This window comes from Grus americana, chromosome 1, assembly GCF_028858705.1.
Source record: "Grus americana isolate bGruAme1 chromosome 1, bGruAme1.mat, whole genome shotgun sequence".
NCBI lineage: Eukaryota > Metazoa > Chordata > Aves > Gruiformes > Gruidae > Grus > Grus americana.
Window position 1 is genome coordinate 40,957,701 of NC_072852.1, and position 12,279 is coordinate 40,969,979.

Here is a 12,279-nt window from a genome sequence, read left to right on the forward strand (position 1 = left end):
AAGGGCCATATAAAATTGGATGAAAAGGGACATGAAGGGTAATAAGAGAATCACAGATGACACAGGATTTGAAGAGATAATTCTGCAATCAGACCATGCAATTGCAGTAAACTAAGTTTATTATAAGCGGAGTTCAGAAAAAAACATTTTGTAACAAAACCTACGGAGCGATAAATCTTCACGCACAGTAGATACTCATTAAAGAAGGCTTGAGCTGTGGCACTGTTATCTGTGAGATACTTAGCCCAGGCATTCAGTCAGAGATGTCTGAGGGAAACCATGCTAGGGCAGTGACAATATAGGACGCAAGCATGAGCATTAGCACACTTGGCCCTTCGAAAAAGGCTGGTGTGCAAGGACCTTTCACACGCAAGTGGTCTGCTCCCTCTTCGCCTCCCTGCTTTCCTTCACAGCACTCCTGGATTTGGGGCAGGTCGGGGTCTGCGTCAGCTAGAGGTGTAATACCAGCACAGCTGAGTTTCTCTTTAAGTCTAGGAAATTTAAACAACTGAAGATAGATATGATTTAGATCTCAAACCCATTTTCATTACAATTTTATACTTATGGCTGTGGACATTGAAGAAATTTGCCAGAACTTCTGGGATTTTTTTTTCTTTTTTATGTATGCCTATTTAACATTAACCACAAGGAAGTTCTGGTAAGATCCCAGTTCTTCCTAAACCTTGAAGAATCTACCTGCATTTTATATGATTACTGATCTCTTTGGAAAAGGCAAAAATAGACTTTCCTAGGACCTGATAGATGGTCCTTTTCTAAGATGGCAAATAGAAAATAATGTCAAAGTTAAATACATTTCCAAGTGGGTTTCCAAATATGGCTCCTGAATAGAAACTCAGTATCTGAATTTACTGCAATTCCTACATGTTTCATATCTGTATTTAATGGTATCCAAAGTAAAAATATGTCATCTAAGATTAAAAGGAAACAAGCGGTTTCCATTCAGTGACAGATTTTCAGGTTAAATCTTCTGTATGAGTTGATGATTTCTTATTTCCTGGCTACACAGTGCTTTTTTATATGTCTTGGAGAAGGAGAAAGCCACAATTATGGCACAGATTACGCTTGCAGTTGTACCTACAAGTATGAAGGTCATGCAGCTAATTGCAGAGGCTTATGAATGACAGCAAGGGCATGAGAAATTTTGCCACTATTTGGCTGCATGTGAAATTGCTCCCATTACCCATCCACTAACTTTTTAGATGATCAGCTATGCCCTACGAATAACAAAGCCTGTGCCACAAACTGCTCAAAAGCTTTTCCCAGTACAGAAGTTGTAAAGCCCCATTGACTTACTGCCCCTCCTTACAGATTAGAAAAGGAGGATTATCAGTGCACATCCTGGGTGCAGCACAGGGCGGGAGCCTCTGACGCAGCACATACAGCTCCCCACTGTGACATGGGAGCTGTGACGACATGCTGACTTTGCCCTCTGTGTCATGCAAGAAACCAGACAGGGAGAGGCATATTTTGGCAGAAGAAAACGCCAGTACACCTGTAATGAACCTGGAGTAAAGCATCTCTCCTTTGACACTTCCTAGCAGCTACAGATAGGTTCGTAATGCTTATCCTAAAACAGGCGTGAAAACAGGCCAGGTGAACTGTGCCCTTAAACTGCCTGTTTTTTTCCACTGATCAAAAAGTGAGCCCAGAAAAATGAAGTTACATGAGATGGATCCCACCCAAAAGCCTCCCCAGTGGGGCTCTCTGTCTCACAAGGGAGCTTTTATGCTGTTATAGCGCTCTGAAGGAAGAACATGTTTCTTTCCCTTTTAGGACTTTTTTTTTCTTTTTTTTACTCTGTTAGTGATGTAAGAAGTGTGAAAAAAAAGGAAATGAGGATCTGGCCTTAGCATTTAACACTGTGGGCACATCTGCACAGATTTTGCCATGAGATGGCTTTTCCCTGACCCAGCCCAAAGGCGAGGAGCTGCCTCAGCACGGCGTGGGACCCAAAGCAGCAAGCCCAGTCTCTCAGAGGTGCTGATTTGTCGCAGCTCAGCGGTGCACTGATCCCAGCACCACTGCAGTTCCAGTTCAGAGCAAGCTAGAGTCCACCCAGAAAGCTATCCTGTGTGGTCCTTCGGTGCCAAACACTGCTGCTGACTTCTCTCCTTTCTTTTCCTCCCTCCTCCTGCACCCTGAACTGTTATGAGGATGAACAAAGTTGTGTCTCAGAGCAGGATCTGGTGCCTCTCGGTTTCCCATGGGCTGAGTGAACTGTGCTCCTTTTGGTGTCACACTGGGAACTGATTTCTTGCCTGTTAGGGCTTTTACTTTCACTTTGAATTAATGGGTGTTTGTAGCCATTAACAATGCAAACCCTTCTTTCATGATGACTAATTTCCTCTGCACTCCAGCCAATAAATGTAAACTCTTTATTTAAAAGATACAGCCCAGCGCATGAGTTGGTGAGCAACCCAGCTTGGAAGAGGCAGTGGCCTGACCATCAAAACAAACCTAGATGTCCCAGCCATGTCTGTACACTCAGGAGCAAGCAAAGTCTGCTGTGTCCCATGCCAGTCCCAGCTCCGAGCTGGGTTTATCTGGTACTCTCCCCACTTCACAAGGCCTGAGAAAGGCACCACAGATGTATGATATCCCTCGTCCCAGAACAGGCACTCAGCGGGGGACTCTCCTGTGGCTCAGGTGAGTGTGTTGGCCATCGGGGTGCTGGTCAAGTGGTGCATGATGCCCTCCCTCTGAGCACGCTTTTCACATTAGTGCTGGAAATCTTGTCCCCTGGGGAGGGAGTTTAAATGGGGATATGTCTTCACAAAAGGTTCCTGCTCTGACAAAAGAGTTTCATCAGAAAATCCCCAGCCAGCTCTGTGCTGGACTCCTATCCAGGCGCTCTGTGGCCTGATGCCAACATCACTCATATGTTCTTGCTTTAGCAAGGTCCAGTGTCTCGAACACTCTCACTTCCTCTAAAGCAACAACTCTTCCACCAGAAAACAATCCTCGTGCAGCAGGTCTGCCTGTGATCCGCTCTCCCTCCCAAAGGATGCAGCCTCCTCTTCCCGTACACCACTGGTTTTCTTCTAAGCTTTTCAACTGAAAAATCTCTGAAACACATATCTTTAAGCTTTCATTGATATTTGGCTCATATTAAAATAAGAGAAGTCCTTAAGTATGATTGAACTCACATACCTACTCCACATATTTCTCTTCACCTTCCCTGCCTCCCCAGACCTTTCCATTTACTGCTAGTCGCCTTGGCTGTTTTACATCCTTTTTGCTCATTTATGTACTTCATGAACTAAGCTGTTCTTTTATGTAAGGCTTATGTCAGGGATTTCCTATTTCCCAGTGCCTGGTCAGGATTCATTTAAACTATATGTCTCCGGATTTAAAATATTTTGTTGGTTTCAGAATGAATTCATCATGGATTAGCATGCTAATCAGTGTCAGGAAGGGTTTCACTATCTAGCCTGTAAGTATAGTATTAAGCCTAACATTGTTTAAAAAATGCTTGCTAAAGAACCCATACAGAATATGATTCTTGTAGGTTTGTATTATGTAGGCAAGAGTCAACGTATGGGAGCTGTTACTAACATAAGGAGCGGTGTTTTTGACCCCTGGCATTTTCAGCATATCTTGAAACTGCCTGTGCTGTAAAGTACAGATCATTTTGAAGAAAGATGCCTTAAAAGCACAGAGAACAGCCTTTCCCAGTGAAGAATCAAAAGGCTTCAGATGCATCTTTAGAATATCACCTTTTTATTCAAGCAGGAGGGAACTGATCTAGGAGTGTTTCTCCTGGAAAAGAACATGCATATTTCATAGTTGGGTCTAAACACCAGGAACTTGATTCTGATTTTGTTTATGCCCGTCTAAATCAGAAGTTTATAAGGTAAGTCACTGTCAGTACAGATTAGAAATGATACAGCTAACCTTCCTCCCGGCCCTAATTTTTCCAAAGGAAAAAGAACAAACCTGCCAGAAAAATGTGACACTTTTCTCTGACTTTTCCCTGCTGCCCTCCAGCCATGGGTGGGAAGTGTCCCAAATTGCATGAGGCCCAGACAGGTATACACTTATTCTCTGATCCAAAAGTCAGATACTTATAGGTTAGAAAAGGAGAACTAGGTTATTCTGTTGTTGTTTTAGAGACATCAGTTATGTAACTATAATTATATTATTCCCTATAAAGATGCTTTCTTAATGCCTTATATGAAAACTCTGCATAATATGGGCAGGCAGGCAATGTGGTCACCAGTTATGTTTAGAATTATTACACGGCAAGTACATAACATCTGTCATGACATTTTGCTCAAAAAAAGCAGATTTGATATTTATTTTGACAAGTATATTTCTTCTATTTCAGGATAATATGACACTCAATCCCCACTTTCACTGAGGCATACCTCTGTTTGGCAAAGTAAACATGTACAAAAATTAAAAAGCAAATATAAGTAAGCAATCTTTAGCTTTCAACATTATTAATTCCTGAAGTCTCATTTGGGGTAAAACATCCGTGCTCTGAAATTTGAATGGGAGCTTCTTTATTTTTCTATGGTTGCTGTAGACAAAGTGATGCTATCAAAATAACACTACACAGCAAGTGAGCTACAGGCTTCACACCCCCCTGAAACGCAGAGATCCTCTGGGACTGTTCTACCAGATGTGTATAGTCTTTTCACAGTCCAGAGAGGAGTTTCCATCAACCGTCATCTGCTCACTGACCTTCACAATCCTGCTGACATTAAACTTTGCTGCTCTGCAGCGCTCTGTGGACACTGGGGTCTTTTCTGATTCAGATAGTCACATTGCTTTTTCCGTTTAATCCCCTCACACACAAACCTTTCATTTCTGCCCCTGAGTGCTGTTTTTTACAAAGCTTGAATATGAAAATTCTATCATTTGCAGACTATAAACATTTGCTGAAAAAACTCCTATTTTCATTCCCACTCATCTTAGTCCCGCAAGTGCTATTCATTTATCCTCTCTATACATAAAAAGGCTCTTTTCTTTCCAAATGTTTTTTCTGTGGCTGAAAGGACAGGAAGAGAACTGAAGAGTATTACTGAAAACTTTATAGTAACTACCAAATAGCAGAGTTAGCGGCTTTACCTACTGGCAATGATCCAGATTTATAACTTGCACATGTGCAATTCACATTTGTACTAAAAACTAATTTCCTACTGAAGCCATTGAAGAAAGATGCCGTAAAGAGCCCGGTCCTCAGAAAAGCTAAGAAGCCCATGCTGAGGGACTGCTGGCCTCCCAAGACTGTAATCAGAGCTGAGAGTGCTGAGCTGCTTTCAGAGAAATCTCAGTACCATCCAGTGCTAAGCTCCAAATGTTAACCACTACTGTAAAAACAGTTCCCCTTTTTTCAGCTTTCACAAGTCTTCTGGGATTACCTCCCTCTGAACAGACAAGCAGATGGAGCTAGGATACTCTTGGCTGTTGCGTAAAGATGATTCTCTTCAATGCTATAAGAAGTGTCCAAAACCCTCCCTTACTGAGACAGAAAGAAAGATGCATACTGGAACAAACTCAGGGCTTTTGTATCCACAGAAGTTCTTAGAGACCAGTTCAGCCTTTTGGAGGCCATGGTATGCTCCCTTACTTGCTCTCTGATTCCCTTGACTCATTCAGTGCCGAACAGTACAATACCAGAAGGGGTGAGCCTCTGATTGCCACCATCCGTGAAAGGTTTCAAAGCTCTGCACACAGTATGTCTTAGAGCTGACTCCGAAACTTTAAAAACCTCCTCTGCAGGGCCAGGAAAGATAATCTTTATAGAACTACTCAGCCTCAGAGAATCTGCCCTTGGTAACCTTACAGTTAAATAACTAATGCAACAACTCAAGCCAAAATGAGGTTAGTAAACTTCCTATTTTATGTTATCAGAGTTGCTACGAGAAATACTTGCCCCTGTGAAAGTATTTGGCCAAGCCAAAGCCAAATCTTGAGCAACCAGGTTTATATCCATGGCATGGGCCAGAGGAACTTAACAGGAAGTGCGAACTAAAATCAAGGTGAATTATGAAAGTCCAGTTTTAGTTTAAAATAGAATCTATATAATAGATAACATTTAAAACAGAGGTAGGAATGCCAAAAGGAAGAAGAGTGAAAACTTTATGGCTAAAAGTGAAACAGGATCGTTTTCATGTCATGCCTCCTTTGAGCACAATCACTGTAGCTCTTAACTGTTAAGATAATAAAAGACACTTTTCCATTAAGCTGTAGGCTCCCCATCAGTATGTGGTTAGGCTTTGTGTCTTCTCTTTGCTAAACCATTTACTATCTCAAAGTGAAGAATTTCTTCCTTTGTCATGTCCATAGATGAGATTAACAAGCACACACACTTTATACACTTCATTAATCCTTGTGATGATTCATGTGCGTGGGGGTCATACTCTAATCCAAGTCAGACCTCTAAAAATACTTGACCTCCAGATGGCTGTGCTGACTGCTGTAGCTAAGAGCTGAGTTTGGACACATCTTCTTTCTTTTCATAGCACCGTAGTACAGATTAAACATATTCAAGCTATCCTTATGAAAGACATGCTTAACAGTATGCTAACTACACATAAAAAGAGTCATTTGAGCAAGGATTTTGATTAGACTGAGATTTAGTTCAAAGTCTGGCACCATTGCACTTTGCTCTTGAAAGAGTCTTTGGGTACTAAAGGCATAACCACAGTGCTGCAAACAATAGGCTTGTTGTTCAAAAGATGTCATACACAATGGGAGCATCCCCCAGGATGCACACTGCTGGTTGCACAGGACTGCCCGAGATCTCTGAAGGGGGTGCCAATGTAATACTACAACCAGAAATGTGGCAAAAGAATAACCTTGAATCTAGTGACTATTTAGCTATGCTTGGGTTCAGCTCCTTACTTGTTTTTTAAGGCTCATAGCTCTTTATGAGGAGTCAAATTTATTCCCAGATCTGAACAGCTTCCTCTCCTGTCCTTTCTCCCCATCACACAGAAATCAGACCTCTGTTTGCATCTGAGTACTGCTATTTTAGTTTACCTAGTCTTACCGCCGCACTACTCCAAATTTATTCTATGACAGCCACCCAGAATTCCCTGTCATGAGGATATTTCTTTTCCAGACTTTATAAATAGGATTTCTTTCACTTAATTGCAGCCACTTAAAAGGTAAGTCCATAATTTAAGTTAGTTTTTTAACCTGAAGGTGATCCATCCCAAGTATATAAAACAGGTGAGAAGGCTTATTGTTGGCAAGTATTTATCTCTTTTCCAACTATAGAAAGAACTTAAAGGATTAGCTCAGATTATGTGCCATATTTAGGAAGCTAATATTAAAGGAAATAGATATTACCCTAACAGCTTTCTATCTGTGTAAGAAATTAAACATTGTACACTGCAAACAACGTACCATAAAACAAAGAATGCTGGCTTTACCCAACGGTAAGATATATAGCTGTTTTACAGCCTGTTGGATTACTTAGAAAATATTTACTCATTCCATGAAGTCTGATAATCATATGAATAAAGGATCAGATTCTTGCCTGGTGTAAATGGGGATAACTTCACTGACTTAAAAATTGAGCTCAATAGCAGAAAGAACGTACCACAGGCCATTAACTCCTCCTGAGACTATTGAAAAGGAATTTATCAGATCAGAATAGATGTAGGAAGTTTAATATCTTTCACAATGATCCATCTGATGTATTTCCTCATAAAGCCTGTCAACGATGACAAAAAAAGAAAAAGAATCATGAAGGTCAAAAGCTGTTCTCTCAAACCCCATCTGCATTGCAGTTTCAATAGATGTTGCTGTTCAATGTGGTGGATTCTACTTCACTTAAAGCATTTAAATTAAATCTGAATACCTTTCTGAAAAGATATGCTATAGATCAAAGAAGTGCATTGAGCCTGGAGCAAAAATGAATGAGTGAGTTTCTATGGGCTGTGTTACATTAGAGTTCAGAATAGATGATCTCAATGCTCTCTCCTCACCTGAACATATGAATGCAGTCTCATTTAGCTAGACAGTACTTCACTGCCATAGGTATGCTGATTTCATGAACTATAAAAATACATCTCATTTAAGAGACTGGCCTTTGAGCTCAGTGAGTACTCCTGAGTCACATAAACCAGTCTCCTGGTATTGCAAACATTATATTATATCCTTTTTTATCAACTTCCATTTTAGCAGTTTGTTTTCTTCACTTCCTCTACTCCCATTGCTATACTGGTTAGGAAAGTTCTTCTAATTTCCATTCTGAATTTGCACATGGCCAGATTACATTTATACTCTTCATTTCTGTCTTTTCTCACAACCCCATATTTTCAGCTTAAATAGTTATTTTCTTTCTGTAACACCTTTACGAACTGAAAAACTGCTTTGCTGAAAAGATGCTACATTCTTCTAGTTTCTTCTCACAAGATGCTTGCCATTCCCCTGCTGAATCTAACAATGTTTCCCTGTGCCTATTCCATTTCAGTTCATCATTCCTGAATAAGGGAGACCTACACAGGACATGGAGTTCCAGATAAGGTCTGAAAAATATCCATTCCTCTTTCTGCAGGTAAGTGCTCTCCTGTCCATATCTGTCTGTCTTGGCTGTATCATACCAGTAGTGCATATTTATCCTGGTAAATAATATGCCCAAGTGCCCATCCTCAGTTGATTTTGCTTGATTAGCTTCTGGTTTATAACAGAAAGTTTTTTCTTACCCCTGCCCAAGAAAAATACCTGACATTACATTTTGCAGAAATCCATCCCACTCTAATGACCCAGTCCTCAGGTCATTCAGTTTTTCTGTATATCTTGATCATTCACATCTTGATCGTTCACATCTTGATCATCTCTCAAACCTTTGTGTAACTAACATTTCCCATCAGTGCTCCACTATTCTTCATCCCAGAGTGAAATGTCAAAAAAGATTAAAAAAGGTCCCAACTCCAGTCCTTTGCTGCTCCTGCTCTACTCCTCTATAAACTAACTTCCTTTAATGCATGCCAGCATCTTCCCTTTCAACACTACATGATGGCATCTCTTCTCCACCATAGAGCACTGCCATTGATCTCCACCTTCACTGGTTTAACAGATGACCTGCTATGTGGCATAGAGGAGTTCCTGCATTTCCATTGTCTGCAGAAGTGGTTGTCTTATCAAGCACATTTCATGTCTTTCAGGATGGTGATTTTCTGAATATTAGCTGAAGTACTTTCCTGAGAAGCAGAAGACAGGGTTGAAGGAAATCTCAGCCTTGAATGTGGGGGGAATCCCCACTATCAGGGAACAATGAGGGGACATGAAGGTAGGTGTGCAAACATAATCTACTTTTCCTGAAGCTAGGGCCCTGTGGAGATAAGGAAGCAGAATCCAGGTGACTAGTAGGAAAATAAGGTTAGTTCTGTATTAGTTTACTTGCTAGGACATTAAAGTAACCATGGCTCAATTGTGGGATTCAACTACTATAGCTGTTTATGCATATTGCTTCAAACTGATCCTTGAATATGTGACAAAAACAGAAGATCCCTGAGCTTCCACCTTTATGTGATCACCCCTACTCAGCACACTGACTTTCAATTTGTTCCAGCAAGGATCTTGCTTTTCAGAGAGGTGGGTGAATCTTTCTTTACTTCCAACAAGATTGTTTGCCCTCCCTTCCCCATGCCTTGCGTTCTCTTCTCGCATCCCTTTTTCAAAGAGACAGCTTTTCTGTGTATTTTTCGTCTTCTTCCCCAGATCATAGCTGCCAGATATCTCCATTCTTCCTCCTGTCTTGTGAAGCTGGCTATTCTCTCCAAATTCCTTCTTTCCCACCTTCTCTCCCTTCCTGTTCTTCATTTCGCAGCACAGAAAACTCAGTCCTTAATTACCTCTGTGTCTTTCAGTTGACTCTGTTCCTTTACATTTTTCTTATAGATATAATTCCCTGGGTCAACTTATTTAGAAGAACAGCCTTGAGATTGCCTTGTGCAGTACGTATTTGCAAATTCTGAGTTTTCTGTGAAGCCTTTTCTCTACCATATCTTCTATATCCATCTATATTCCTGCACCAGTTGATTCTACAGTCTATTGATCTTTCCTTGGAGCTATGATAGATTACACTTAATGCATGTACAGCTCTAGTCAGATATACACTTTAAGTTCATGCATAATATGAATGTCTTCCCTGACTAGCTCTATTGATTCTACAGTTCTTTGGATTTCTTCTCCTAGTAGTCTCCTAGTCATCATTGTCTTCTCCGAGTAGTCCCTGCTTTTAAAGACATAAATAAATGACATTTTTAAAACAACAACAACAAAACAGATCTATATAAAGTTAGCCTTTTACTACTTTCTATTTGTTCCTGCAATAACTTAATTTCGATTACTGGAATGTAACATCTGGCTGAGATCTCTCAGCATCAAACTAGACTTTCATAACCAACTATTGTGTTTCCAGGCAATGTGTCTCCCAAATTATGACAACATACCAATACAGACATAAAATGTGTTTATGAGTCTTCAACTGCTGTGGAGGATGTGAGATCATTGGACTGAATACGTAACCACATTAGGCTTGTTTGGGCGTCATTGCAGATTTCATGAGAAAACTTAAAGGTAGTTAAATAGCAAACCAAGCGTCCTCTATGCACAGAGGAATCCTCCACATCCACCAACTTGGCATAACTACTCTGGCACCAGCTCCGGTTATAGAAAGTCTTCTGGGGCACGGCCAAGGAATAGCGACCTTGACTGCTGGAACACTGCAGCACTCGAAGCAGGCTTTTGCAACCCTGACACTTCTCCAAACCAAATGCTCTGCTCCAGCGTCAGGAGTGGGGGAGAGAACAGGAAAACAGAAATAAGGCAGAGAATCCATGACAAAGAAAATACAAAGAAAATCAGGGGAAGGAAGAATACTGTGGGCTACTTAGGGTAAGGGAAATCAAGAAAGACGGGGGTTTGTACTCATGGACTCTGCTACACAGTAAACTATTAACAACAGAGGTCAGAGACAGACAAATTAAAATGCTCCTGAGCTTCTTTATAGTTGAGGCAATAAAGCATAGCTTTATATAGACGTTCACACCCCTCAGTTTGTGAGTCATGTAACCTAAGGTTAACCAAAAGAAACCCTAGTCTGAAACTGCACCCAACCTTTCTCCTCCCTTATTCTGTTAATAAATAATTTTGGTAGATAACAATAACTGTTATGTGGAACTCATGTAATGATGGAGACTTCACTCACATTTACATTACACATTATCTACAAACACACCTTGAGAGATGATAAGAACGTGTGTGTGATGATGTGTAACTGTTGGTGCCTGGTACATTACTGATTAAGCTACAATACGGTGTGTAACGTAACGCACACATTTGCTGAAGAAACAGGAAGGAAAAGGAACACTGCAGCAAACAAAATGTTCTTCTACTAAACTCTCTTGTCTTTTTTCAGCATGAGCCCAGCTTCTTTACTAGGGTGCAACTGATGCAGCACATTTTAGCAGGTTTTAGTAAAATAATATCATCCCAGAAATTATAAACTAAACATAGGTTTATCATGATGCCTTACACCTTCCCCACCTTTTAATTCATTTCTTGGAGGCTTTTTGTCTGTTGATTATTTCTTACTCCTCTGTGTGTAAATAACCTCTTTCTACTGCTGGCAGCAGTCTTTACGTTACTTCAGACTTTGGCCCCAAAAGTCTCCTGCACCTGTGCTATTTCAGAGCCTTGCTGAACCCCCTGTGACCAGCTCTGCACCCAGAGCTTTGCCTGGAAGGGTTCATTGCCCCCTGGGCTCCTTGGGCAGCCAGGCACATTAAACTCCACTTCTTCCTCAGGACTGAACAGAGACTTCCCCTAATCACACAAAAATAGTAAATAATTGGTGTAGTAAATATTTGTATTCACGAGCAAGGAAACAAACCTTACAGATTAAGAATGCCCAAAAAAATTTGGTGGAGTAAATTGTTTTCTGTTAAAATAAATTGCAGTACAACCACAAACCCCCAGCATTCTCTGTATTTTGAGATCTTAGGCAAGGATTACTTAGCTTGTATTGTCTCCACTTTTATGACGAAATTATTGTGCCACTGTTAATTAGATGTGTTTAACAACACATAAAAGTAACCCCAAGCAGAACTGGAAAAAAAAAAATTTTTACTGACCTAAACTTCTGCAGTGAGAGGAATTTTATTGAAAACCTTAGCACTGCAAAATCACACACAGAAATAGGCAGTACTCTGTAAAAGTCACAATTATTCATAAAACGTAGTACACAAAGTTGCTGGAAAGAGCTAAGAGAAAGGCCTTTCTATTCCAAAACAA